General features: G+C 35.3%; 1 pseudogene; it reads left to right on the forward strand.

The window, feature by feature from the left end:
• The first annotated feature begins 5,395 nt into the window (after window positions 1–5,395).
• Window positions 5,396–11,425, forward strand: LOC122225321 (annotated as a pseudogene).
• Window positions 11,426–14,453: the final 3,028 nt, after the last annotated feature.

The following is a 14,453-nucleotide window of genomic DNA, read 5'->3' on the forward strand; positions in this document are numbered from 1 at the left end:
TGGTGGGAAGATAACCCAGCTACTCTAGAAAACACACTTTGGCAATTTCTAATAAAGTAAATGTATACTTACCCCATAATCCAGCAATCCACTTCTAAGTATTTTACCAAGGAGAGATAAAAATATATTCACAGAAATCCTGTACACAAAAATACAGATTTTCAGGGGTACATGCACCCTGATGTTTATAGCAGCACTGTCAACAATAGCCAAACTATGGAGAGAGCCCAAATGTCTATCAGCTGATGAATGGATAAAGAAAATGTGGTATATATATGCAAGGGAATATTACTCAGCCATCAAAAAAATGAAATCTTGCCCTTTGCAATGACATGGATGAAGGTAGAATGTATTATACTAAGCTTAATAAGTCAATCAGAGAAAAACAAATACATGATTTCACTCATATGGGAATTTAAGAAACAAAACAGATGAACGTATGGGAGGGAAGAAAAAGAGAGAGGGAAACAACCATGAGAGACTCTTAAAGATAGAGAACGGAGATGTCTGGGTGGCTTAGTCTGTTAAGCCTCTTGATTTCAGCTCAGGTCATGATCTCAGAGTCATGAAATCTCACTGGACATGGAAACTGCTTAAGATTCTCTCTCTCTCTCTCTCTCTCTCTCTCTCTCTCCCTCCCCCTCTTATATTTTCTCTTTCTTTCTAAAAAAATAAAAATAAAGATGGAGAACAATCTGAGTGTTGATGGAGGGAAGTGGGTGAGGGATGGGCTAGATGGTGATGGGCATTAAGGAGGGCTCTTGTGATGATCACTGGGTGTTGTCTGTAAGTGATGAATCACTGAATACTACTCCTGAAACCCATATTGCACTGTATATTCACTAACTAGAATTTAAATAAAAATTAGGAAGAAAAAAAAGAAAACCTGTACACAAATTTTACAGAATTTCTGTTCATAATTGCCCTGTACTGGAAAGAACTCAAATTTCTTTTAACAGGTGAGTGGTTACATGAGCTGTGGTACATCCATGCAATGGAATATTACTCACCATTAAAAGGAATGAACTATTGATACATGCAATACTTTTGATGAATAATTAAAAGGTATTCTGTTGAGAGAAAAAAGCCAGTCTCAAAGGTTACATATTATACTCTTCCATTTATATAACATTCTCAAAAAAGACAAACAATATCATTGTTCCCAGAAGCTGGGGAATGGGAATGGCGTGATTATAAAAGGCTAGCAGGAGGGAGTTCGGGGAGACTAAGGAAACCTCTCTGTTTCCAGATTGTGCTGAGAGCCACATGATTCTGTACATGTGTTCCATTTCAACTGTACACAAAAAGTCAATTTTACTGTATGCAATTTTAAAATTAAAATAAAAGAAAAAAATCAACTATAATTTACTTAAGAATAAATTTACCTTCTAAATAGGTAGAGAAAATTCAACAGAACCACCAACTGAGGATCAGCTGCTGTAGGTGAAATTCATTTTGTTTTCATGTTACTTTGGGGAATTTGGAGAATAACATCCATCAACAATAATTCAGTCATTTGGAACCTGAGGACTACTCAGTTGCCTTCTAGAAACAATCACCCTAGGTAGCCCTGTGCAGAGAGTGTGGGTATTCTGCTGACTTGGGATATCAATTCCTATCTTCCTCATGTTCTGGAGCTGGAGCTGATTCAAATTGAGGTAGATGATGAGAGTGGGGAGTGGCCAAGGAGGACCAGCTGCCAAGTTTCCAAGTGTCCTCACAAGATTGTATCATCTATAATGAGTTCACAGTGGCACAGAGTATGACCCTCACACTTATGGGGTCAGAGATTTGATCCTGTCATTGCCTCTGAGTTGATTGGATGCTGAGAATGTAGTGAAGATCCTTCCTAGCCTCTATATCCATTTACAATTGTGAGTTGACACTCTTTCTTAGAATCGTCTAACTCTCTTTGCCAGATTTCATGCTCAACCAGCAGCCTTCTAGTAATTCATTTCTTTATTCATTCTTTCACTATACATTTCTCAAGTACCTTCAATGTGACAAACATTACACTGGGTGCTGGGCATACAAAAATAAATAATGCATATCCACTGCTTCGAGCAGCTCATAGATTTTGCTGCAGGGGAGAGAATGTGATGGCCAGTTGACAGGTATTCCAGGCCCGGTGGCAATGATTTTCCACATTGTGATTTAACAAGGTAAGCTTAGGTACAGCCAGTCATTCTTTTGTGAATTTGCTTAACAAAAATCATTATCCCTGAATTTCACTACACAGAGGAAAAATGGTGAAACCCCAGGATTGGACCCCAAATGTATGACTCCAGTGAGGAATTGTCCACCTGTGAAATTCCAGCCTATATCACACCACTAATGATCCACCCTGGAATCTAAAGGGTGGCTGCCTTTATACTCAATCCACACTCAGCAATTGTACTCCAACTCTTCTCTCTCCTTCCTTTCCTCTTTCTATCATCTGTAATACAACACAGTGTCCTCTCCAGGCTGCAAACTGAGCTCCAGAGCTGTTTCAGTCGTGCTTTTATTCTCTTGCTTCTTCTATCCTTTGCAGTGAATTCAGAGCTTTTACAATAATATTGTAAATGAATTATAATTTATGTTTATGAGAAAGAGGGGAGGAAGGAGAGAGAGGGAGGGAGAGACAGAGAGAGAGAAAGAGGGAGGGAGAGAGAGAAGCGGAGGGAAAGAAAGAGAATGGGGGAAATTAAACCACTTGGGATTTGGAGTATCTTTAAGTACCTCTTAAGTAAAGCATATTTTTAATAGATTAGTTCAAGAAATACAATTTTCAATGGAAAAAAAATGATTTCTAATTTTGGCTGCCACCTGTTAGCTATGTTATCTTTGTAAGGTAATTATCATCTCCAGCCTTGGTTTTCTTAACCATAAAATGAAATGATTGGGCTAGAGAATTTCTAAATCATCCCATTGATTCTAGTATTTTTCAAGACAAAATCCTCTCTTCAGATCCTTCACTGTTTTGTTCAATGATTTGTTTCACTATTTTCTCTTGACACTTAAAAGGGCTTTGTGATAGCTACTAGTTGCAAAAAAATATTTCCCATAAATATCATATCATATATGTTTCCTGTTAGGGCTTCTGACATTCCACATGTTTTCAAAGGTAATGGGAAATACTGGAGACAATTTAAGGGTCATTATTGTGTTAGCCAAGAAAATAGCTAATGATGACTTTAGCTACCGGACTATTCAGCCGATCATAGAACCCATTAGCTCAATTAAGTAAATCAAATAGAAAAAAACATTTAGGCTTAAAAAGCCGCCCACCACTAACTACTATTTGCCAATGAAGCTTCTATTTCATGGTGAATTCAAATTGTTTATTTCTTCTATGAAGAAGAAAATGACCAGATCATCTGATTTAGCAGATATGGTTATTCAAGATCACTTAGCATATATAATTATACACCAAATATTCCACTAAATCACAATTTCAAGAAAGCAGCTAAGACTAGAAGTCTTCTGTGTGAATAAGACTTGAGCTTTCTGGAGTGTAGTATTATTCACTATACTGAGGTAGGTATGGGAGGAAGCCAAGGTCTTTTCTTGCCTTAGGAAAGTTTCTCAATCCTGGGATGGTCTATATGTTCAGATTAGTGAGAAGGCAAGGGACTAGTATTGATATAAACGTTTATAATTCCAAATGTTCTGTCTAGTTCTAGTTGTTTACAGCATTCAGACATTGAGTACTCATTTAAACTTTCAAAGACTAAGCCCTCCAGATAATGCTGTCTTTAACTTAAAGTTGTTTTTTTTTTAATTTTTTTTTAATTTTTATTCAAGTGGTTGCCTCACAGGATGTTTGAAGTGACTCATGGAGAGAAAAGAAAATCCCTGGTCATATTATTTATTTATTAAGTGTGGTTATTATATTCAGGCCATGGTATTGCTGGATAGAATCGGTCCATTGAAAGACTATTCAAAATTGATACAGTGAATATTTTATTCAATTATAAATTTAACAACTGATGTAATCAGTAGTGTGCTGGCAAATGTTTGACAACTGGCTTTCCAGCACTGGTTTTCATGGTGTAGACTGATATACCAACCTACTGATGTAATTTCATCCGAATTGCACAGTTGCTAGAAATTCAACAATCAGCTCTAGTGAGCCAGAATAAACAACACCGGCATATTACTGGATGTTATTTAAGCTAACAAATAAGGAAAAGAATGGCTTTGAATATAATTGGCATTCCAAGAAAATTATCGTTAGAGAACACACTTTTATTCCAAATTAAAGAGGGTGTTGGGTCACTTTTTTCCGAAGACTCCTGTCAAGGATCCCTTTAGAAAAAGGCTGGACTTCAGGAAATTTACATTCTAAATATCAACACCTGCTGTGTGACCCTGGGCAGGTCATCCCATTTCTCTGGGACTCATGTATAAAATAAACAGATTGCCTACTAGAGAGATGTTAAATTCTCTTCCATTTCTGATTTCTGCTATTTTGTATGCAATTAAGTCCAAAACTCATCTAAGGTACAGATAGTGGATCTGGAGACAGAAGTGATCACTAACCAGAAATGAGTAGGAAGTCTCCAGTTCTTCCCCAGGGGCTTGCTAGGATCTTGGTTTCTCTCTAAAAGAGATGTTTTGTAATTGATCATGTGTAAGGGTAGGGTCAGATCTGCTTTCTCCGAGGCCTTTCCCTTCTGCCAATGATTTCACCTTCATCTCAGCCCATCCAATGCTGTCTTTAGTCCTGCCTTTAAAAAAGGTGAACTTTTGTCTCCATCCCCACTTCTTTCGCCTACATAGCACGAGATGGTCGAGTATATATTCTTTCATATTTGTGTTGAAATACTCACTGCTAGGAGCAACACAAGAATACCAAATTCGTAAAAACAACACATATCATTTAGGTTCTCTAAAATAATACAATAATAAAATGAAACCAGTTCTTATTGTCACTTATTGTGCCCTGTTCAATTGTACCTTAAGATTCATTCGTTTTATTGATACGTATCTATTTAAACATCAGTTCTGCACACAATCTAGTCAATATATATCTGTTGAATGCATAAATGAATGACTGGCTGACATATCTGCCTGTATGGATGACATGGTCTCTCTAGTCATTTTCAGGCTGGTAGTGCTATGACAGATTTTTCCTATTTCCATATTTTTCTTTATGTTCTCTGTTTATTTCTAGAGAACAGAAAACCACCTCTTTCACTGTGGGGGTGGGGATTTTGGCAGGAAAGTCATACTCTTTACCTGTCAGCTACCTTCCAGAAACACATGAACTGAGAGACCGAGAAAGCAGACAACATGCCATACAATTGCTAACAGTTGGTAGAGCAGCAAGTGCACTGAAGTGGGTGGCATTTGTCCTTATTTCTACGCTCTGATCCGAAGCTTGTACAACAGATGTACTGGGGGCTGAGGAATGGCGGTGCTCATTTGTGGAGGTGAAATGCTAGAGAATGCTCAGGCCACGACTAGCAGCGGAAGCACAGAGCTGCAGGCTGATGAACCTGTTGGTCCTGCTGGGTGGTTTTCCTTCAGCAATGTTTTTAACCATTTTCAATGTTAGAAGCACTGACAAGTATTGCTAATGTTAACATTTCTTTATCAGGCGAGAGTGCCAGAACTAGATTGTGTGGGACTTTTTGAAAATACTGTCCTTTTATGTTTCTTTCTGGGTAAAATTTAACCTCCAACTTGACAAAATTATCATCCCCCAAACCTTTTATGTTATTGTTGTTAACCATAAAAATGGCATGGAAGTATTACAATTTTTAAAGTACATTTATTTATTTCGTTTTTGAGACAAAAAGCAAGCAGGCACACAAGTGGGGGAGGGGCAGAGAGGAGAGAGAATCCTAAGTAGGCTATGCTCCACCAGCACAGAGCTCGATGTGGTGCTTGAACTCATGAACTGTGAGATTATGACCTGAGCTGAAATCAAGAGTTTATGACATAAACCAAGGTCAAGAGTTGGATGCTCAACTGACTAAGCCACACAGGTGACCCTGAAAGTATTATAATTCTAAAGTTACTTAAGAGTTTTTTTCTGTAATCACCCTGATATCTTTTTGTTTGTACATTATTTAATACTTTTTCTTATTCCTACTTTATTTCTTTGTTTTATTCTAGTCTCATTTGGGTTTTCTTTTCTCCCACGTGTCCATATTTCTCTAAGTAAAAAAAAAAAAAATCTTAAAGAGTTGTAGGAATAACTGTATATTTAACATACTAAATACATTCTTCACAGGACCTTATGGTATATTTCTGAAATAAAGATAGTAAAACAAATATCCCTGACAGAAGGGTAGTTAACTCACAATTATAAAATTGGAGTTAATCCTTAATTTCATATTTTAATCAGTGTGCATATTTAAATTAGTTTTATGATTTTTTATGACCAATCAAAAGTTGAAATTGCATACATTTTAAACACTCCAAGATTTTTTTTTAAGTGAGAAGATATAGAAGACACAGCATTCTGACTTTTTAAAAGATTGGGAGAGAAGGAGAGAGAGAGAGAGAGAGAGAGAGAATATGAGAATATCTCTGTTTCTAATTACACAGACTATTTAAGAAAAAGAATTTAAGTCAGCTGATATTTTTCCTTTAATTATTTATGATTCAAACCAGCTCATTCTTTTCCTTTCATTATTTACACGACGTCTAATAATTGGTCTGATTGAGTTTAAATATTTACAGTGGTTTGTTCTTGGCTTCATGTTTGTAGAAACACGTGTTTCACCAGCAGGAGTTTTATACTGTTCATGAAACACAGTGCTGCAAAGGGCAAATTTTTTATTTTCTTCATTTTGATTCTCTTCTTACACCCACAATATAATGCAAATTAGGTCATTGGTTATTAACAATATTGTCAATCAAGAGAGTATAATTAGTAATAAACTATGCGTGCCTGAGCTCAAATTATATATTTTGCTTTAGAAGAAGATTTCATCAATAAAAACCCAACATATCTGCTCATAATCTGGATTCTGAATCCAATGAAAGGATTATGGTATAGAATATGTAGGTGAAAAGAACTTTAAAAAAATTATCACCATCATACCGAATATCTGCTATTACTTAAATTGTCTTGAAGACCTTAGCACTGTAGCTAGTGGAGACCAGTTTACCTAAGACACTACCTTTCCTCTACAAGGCAAGTCCTTGCCCCTTTCACATAGTGAGTTCATGTAGAACAGAGAAATTTATAGACAGAATAATTATAAAACCTTTCATGATTGCGAAACTGTAAAGGGATTCGGTTGGTAATAGTCAGAAACAGCTTTTTTGGGTTTGGCCTTAGAGCAAGGCCTTCTTCTCCCTCATCTCTACACAAAGTTATTAACTGCTGTGATAGGGGGCTGGTTACCTCTACCCTGCATTCCTATGTAGGTATGAATTAATTTCCAAATGCCAATGCGTGTCTTTTTTCCTTTTCATGCATCATATTTAGGGACACAGCTGGAAATATTATTCTGTGTGCCACATGCATACACTCAGCACAGTCTCTTGCTCACTGAGTGGAGTCAATGGGTAAAGAAATTGCTCATCCATCCTTTACTTTTATCTTGGTGTGTGGACAACAAATTGTCTAAAAATTGATACAAATTTCTACAGTAATGAAAACAAAACAGAAAATGGAGAGAAAATAATAGAGTCTGTGCCTTTAAAAAACTAACACTTGTATGCCATCAGTCAGTGATTTTAGAATTGAAGAATATTAGAGATTTTGAAAGAAGTGCAAAAGTGAAAATGAATTGCCTTGGTATAAAGTAAAAACACTGAACTTAGAATCAGAAGATCTGGAAAGTCAAATATTTTATGAACAAAAAAAAATTTTTCACTGTAGCCTGTATGACTACCATAGGTCATTTTTCTAAATGTCGAAATGACACCATATAACGAGTATCTGAGAGGGATCAAACTTTGAGAGTACAGGGCAGGGATCTCCAAGTTCTTGAGAGTTATAAGCCTCATTGCTATTTCAGTTTTAGATGTTTCCCTCATACCTACAGGTGATTTTCAGCACATTTTAAAAATTTAAACCGGACTCAAATGAAATACATATATAGTAAAAGGAATCCATTCGAATTGAGAGAGGAAGTTAAGGGCAATGTTTTACTCTGATTATGGAGTGTGTATTTTTGAACAGTAAGCCTATGTTAAAATATAATTAGTGTAATAAAAAGTAATATTAAAAGGAAGAAAGTAATCTCTTACATGAAAGAATACTATGATATTTATACATCTTTACCTCTATCACTATATATTACTTTGAGTTAATAGTATGGAAAAAATGGAAATAGAATAAAGAAAAAGAACACAATCACATGTGTTTACCAAATTCTACAAATTAATACTGTTTTGTGAATTTTTGCATTATTCCTTGGACAGCTAGATCTATTCTGGGATGTTTTCAGATTAATACTTGAAATCATCTCTGCTATAAAGAGAAAAATAAACAAATAAATAAAAATTCAGAGCATATCCAGACAAAGATGTCCCTGATTGAACAGAAAAGTTCTGAACTCATTGTTCTTCTTGGATTGATCTCCCAAGAGCACTTTTTATGAATCATGTATCTGATTGTTCACAGAGATTCCTCAGTAAGATGCCAAAATACCTCCTTTTGATCAGTTAGGCCAGAGACCAGAAGACACCCAATATAACTGTCATTAGTTTTGCTCCTGGAAAGATGGCAGAATTCTAGGGAAATTTTAGTCCTGCCATGGAATTTAAGATAATGCTGAGAGTTTAAGAAACTATAGGATGCCCCAAAAGATACTAATATTTTGGGCTTCCAAGCACCTATGAGGCTATTTGTAAATATTGGTTGAAGGAGAAATAGAAGGATGGGACAGAGAAAGGAAGGGAAAGGGAAAAGAAGGAAAGAAAGTTGATGGATTCATGCATTTACACAAATTACTTTGAATGGAAATGGCAATCTAGAAATAGCCTTATTCCTACCCTCAAAGTAAACAAAGTCTTTAGGACAGAGTTTCTTATTCTATACCCTAAAAACATATTCTGTGCCTAGCATAGGACTAAGAAGAACTCAAGTGTTCATTAATGTAAATGATACGAAATAATAAAGATAAAAACCCAAGTACTCATGTGATGTACTGTAGAGACTTTAAAAGTATGTTAAAACTGAGTTCATATTTTGCCCCTAACATATGCCATTTTTAGCTCTTGAAGTCACATATGTCTACTCTAGACAAAACAATCTCATGATTTTTCAAGCAGCAAGTAAGCAAAGGGGAAAAGTATGAGAAGACTTTTGGGAGAAAAAGCTATGGTTGGAGAAGTGGTCAGCGACAAGGAATAAACTAGATAATTACAGGAAGATCAAAGAACTTTATAGGTCTCAGTAAGTAATCAGATTGCATTTAAGAATCCTCAGCCAGGAAAGTCTGATTCTGTCTATGATACAGTAAATGATGCAAAACTAACTCTCCTATTGAGAATAACTATAAAACTGGACAAAATATATGAGGCAATTATTGCAGGCTTTGAAAAACAGTTAGTGCCAGCCTGCTATCCCTGAGAGAAGGTAAACTTGCAATCATGCCATCTCTGCGTAGGGAAAATTTCCTGACTATGGCCTAGGGAGGTGGAGCCCAAGCAGAGCTTGATGATCGTCCTGAGTGAAGAAAGTAGAAATCAAGTATAAGACATTTAAAGTAACTAGAATCTGTGAGACAGGGCACTGGGAAGGGCAGCCGTGCAATGGAGTAGATCATGGCAGAGGATTTAGCTGAGTATGCACAAGATAAGCAATGAATGGCTTGCTGGAGAGCAGCAACAGAGTAGAAAGTGTAACTGGGTTACTAGAAGTTGAACAGAGCTATAAGATGCTGGGGTTCTAGTCCAGTTTCAGTGGAAAGACCTTGTATCCATTTTGGCATCCATCTGACACAGCAGAAAAGCCACTTGTTTTAGGAATAAGAACCAAGTCCCAGAGGAAAGCCTACCACAGGTATGACCTTAAAAAGCTTAAAATAAAACCATCTGTACACAAGTTCAACTTGATTAGTTAGTGACTGGACAGTCTACCAGAGTAGAAGTCAATACTTGCCAGGAGGAAGATCACAGAATCTTAAAACTCTAAGATTTATCATCTATGCTGTTGAGAATGCAATAAAAATTACTAGATATTTAAAAAATAGAAAAATTTGACCAATAATCAAGAAAAAAAAACCAGATAATGTATCTTCAGGTGAAGCCAACATTGGAGTTAGTACTCTAAACATTAAAACAGATATAATAAATATGTTCAAGGATTTAAAGAAAAATAGTGTCATAATTATGAATTGTTAGAGAGTCTCAGCAGAGGGATGGAAACAAAAAAAATAAAGAGAGAAAAAAGGAAATGGAATTCTTGAACAAGACTTCAATAACTTAGGGTTTTTAAAATTCAGAATTAATTAATGGTATACTGAAAATAAGTCAGGACCAAGAAGACAGATTGATATAAACAATCCAGTCTGAAAAATGGAAAAAGAAATAGGTGGGAGAAAAGTAAAGATGCTCAGAAATCTGTGGCATAATATACAATTTCTAACTTCTGTTGGAATTAGAACCCCAGAAAAAGTGAATGATAATATTTTAAGAAATAGCTCTCTCCTCCAGCCAGCCAAGATCCAAAGGAAAGAAGGCTAAGAGGAAAAAGGTGGCTCCAGCCCCTGCTGTCATGAAGAAGCAGGAAGCCAACAAGGTAGTCAATCCACTGTTTGAGAAAAGGCTCACGAATTTTGGCTTTGGACAAGACTTCCAGCTCAAAAGGGACTTTACCCACTTTGTCAGATGGCCTTGCTACATCCAGCTGCAGTGTCAAAGGGCTATTCTCTATTAATGTCTTAAAGTGCTTCCCACAATTAACCAGTTCACCCAGGGCTTGGACCACCAAACAGCTACTCAACTACTTAAGGTGGCCCACAAATACAGTCCAGAGACAAAGCAAGAGAAGAATCAGAAATTGTTGGCTGGGACTAAGAAGAAATCTCCCTCAAGGGGAATGTCCCTGCTAGGAGGTAACATGTCCTTTGAGCTGGGGTTAATATTGTCACAACTTTGGTGGAAAACAAGAAGGCTCAGTAGCAATGATTGCACTTGATGTGGATCCCATTGAGATGGTGGTTTTCTGGCCTGCCCTGTGTCATAAGATGGGAGTTCCCTACTGCATTATCAAAAGGAAGGCCAGGCTGGGGCATTTGGCCCACAGGAAGACCTGCACACTGTTGGCTTCACAGAGGTTAACTTGGAAGACAGAGGAGCTCTGGCCAAGCTGGTGGAAGCTATCAGGACCAATTATAGTGACAGATATGGTAAGATCCACCATCAGTAAGGAGGCAACATCCTGGGTCCAAAGCTGGTGGCTCACATTGCCAAGTTGGAAAAGGCAAAGGCTAAAGAACTGGCCACCAAATGGCTAAGTGTACCCTGCTGAATGTCCTGCACATAACTGTAATAAAAAGTTCTCTTTCAAAAAGAAAAGGTGAAGCACCTGGGTTGTTCAGTCGGTTGAGCGTCCGACTTTGGCTTAGATCATTATCTCACAGTTTGTGAGTTCGGGCCCTGTGTCAGGCTCTGTGCTGACAGCTCAGAGCCTGAAGCCTGCTTCAAATTCTGTGTCTCCCTCTCTCTCTGCCCCTCCCCTGCTCATACTCTGCCTCTCAAATATAAATAATTGTTAAAAAAATTATTAAAAAAAAAATAAATTTATTTATTTATTTATTTGTTCCTAAATTTGATGGAAAACATCAACTTACACATTCAAGAAGCTCAGTGACCATAAGCAAGATAAATGCAAAATAAACCACATTAAGCCTGTCATAGTCAAATTTCTAAAAGCCAAATATACAGAAATAAGCCAAATTAAAAACAATTACATAGGAGGGAAATAGCAAAACAAATAATGCCTTATTTCTTATCTGAAACAATGATGTCCAGAATACAATGGAACAAGATTAAAAAAAATTTTTTTAATGTTTATTCATTTTTTAGAGAGAGAGAGAGAAACAGAGCATGAGTGGGAGAAGGGCAGAGAGAGAGGGAGACACAGAATCTGAAGCAGGCTCCAGGCTCTGAGCTGTCAGCACAGAGCCCAACGCAGGGCTCGAACCCACAAACTGTGAGATCATGATCTGAGCCAAAGTTGGATGCTTAACTGACTGAGCCACCCAGGTGCCCCAGAAGAAGATTTTTTAAACGTTAAAAACAAAAAGAAATAGAATAAAAAAAAAAAAAACATTCAGAATTCTAAACTACAGTGTAGAGAAGATACCCTTCAATATTAACATACACAAAGACATTTTCAGATAAAAGAAAACTGGAAGAATTTATTCTGATAGACCTGAGGTGTAAGATATAATTATGGATATTTTTAAGACTGAAGGGAAATGGAAATTTGGGTTTGCAGGAAAAACTGAGGACACCAAAAATGATAAAAGAATGAATAAAGAGAAAAGACTATGCTTCTTCTTCCTTCTATAATTTCCTAAATGGCAGGTAATCATTTAAAATGAACATAATAATATTGTAAGGTAGGATTTATTCATTATGTAGAAATAAAAGCATGACAACATTAACACAAACATAGGGGAGTAAATGAAATCATACTGTGGCAGGTGTATTATATTTGTACACTGTAAAAAAGGTGAAGAATTGGATGTGAAGTGTGAATTGGAAAGTCAGAAGTGGAAGTGTGAGGTATTAAGTGTAAAGTGGTATAATATTGACTCAAATGGACTTTGATAGGTTTGGGATATATTATAATCCCTTACTAATCATTTAAAAGTAATTAAACTCAATTATAATCATGATTACATTAAATACAAATGATCTAAATGCTCAAATATAAAGGTTGAGATTGTCAAAATGAATTTGAAAAATGCAAGACCCAATGATATGCTGCTATACGAGATGTATTTTAAATATAAATATATAGTTGAGGTTGAAACTACAAGGATGGAAAAATATATATCATAAAAACTATAAGCAAAGTAAAGCAGGCATGGCTATACTAAGATGAGATCAAATTAACTTTAGGAACAAGAGTATTACTACATCTGAAGAAGAACAATTTATGCTGATAAAAAACCTAATTCATCAGGAATATTTAAAAATCCTACATGCATATTGACTTAATAATATACCTTCAAAAAACACAAATCAAAACTTGACAAAAGTAAAGAAATAAATAGAGAAATTCAGACCATGGTTGAAGATTTCAACAACCTCTCACAGTAATTATTAAATCATATTATATATATATATATATATATATATATATATAAAATCAATGAAGATACAGAAGATCTGAACACAATCAACCAATATAACTTAATAGGCATTTATAGAACATTATGAACAACTTCAGAGAACACATACTTTTAGACTATACCTGGCTCAACATAGATCATATATTGAGCCATAAAATAAAATTTAATCAATTCTAAAACATTGAAATCTTATACCATATGATCTCTGAAAATAATAGATTAAATAAGAAATGAATAAGATGCCTAGAAAAGCCAAAAATGTTTGGAAAGTTAGTAAGATATTTCTAAAAAATCCATGGACTAAATTTTAAAAGTTACTAGTGAGAATTTTAAATTTGAGTTGATTTACAATGAAAACACAACACTTCAAACTTTGTAGGCTGTAGCTAAAGAAGTACTTTAAATGAAACTTATCATTTTAAATGCCTTAATAGAAAGGAGAAAAAATTAAAATCAATAACCCAGTTTTGTCTTTAGTTAAGAAAAAAGAGCAACTTAAAGTGAGAATAAGTAAAATAAAAGAAATAATAATAGAACTCAGTGGAATAAAAACAAACAATAGAAGATATTAACAAAGCCAAAAGTTGATTCTTTGAAAAGGGCAAGAAAACTGATAAGTCCCTAGAAGAAATAATCCAACAAATTAAAATAAAAAAGAAAAGAAAAAAACACACAGGTATTGCCAATCTTGGGATTAAAAGAAGAGGAAATCCTGCAGCCATTATAAGGGTAATAAGGTAATATGATGACAAATTTTTGTGATAAATTTGATTATTTAGAACAAGTAGATGAATAAATAATAAATAAATAATAAATATAATAAATAAATAAATAATAAACAAAATGAAATACCTGATTCGTCCTATATTTGTTGGACAAATTGGATTTCTAATAAAAAATCTTCCCACCAACGTATATTGATTCCCCAATGGCTAGCAAACTTTGAAGTAAGGAATGATGCAAATGCGCACAAACTCTTAGAAACTAAAAGAGGAAGGAATAATTTCCAACTCATTTAAAAATTTGGAATAACCTAAACACAAAACCTGACAAAGAAATTGTAAGGAAAGAAATTTACAAAACAATATCAGTCATGAACAGATGTAAAAAGCTCCCTTGCAAAATATTAGCAAAGTGAATTCAAATACATACATATATATATATATATGCATGTGTATGTGTGTGTGTGTATAA

This window comes from Panthera leo, chromosome B4 (genome assembly GCF_018350215.1).
Source record: "Panthera leo isolate Ple1 chromosome B4, P.leo_Ple1_pat1.1, whole genome shotgun sequence".
Taxonomy (NCBI): domain Eukaryota; kingdom Metazoa; phylum Chordata; class Mammalia; order Carnivora; family Felidae; genus Panthera; species Panthera leo.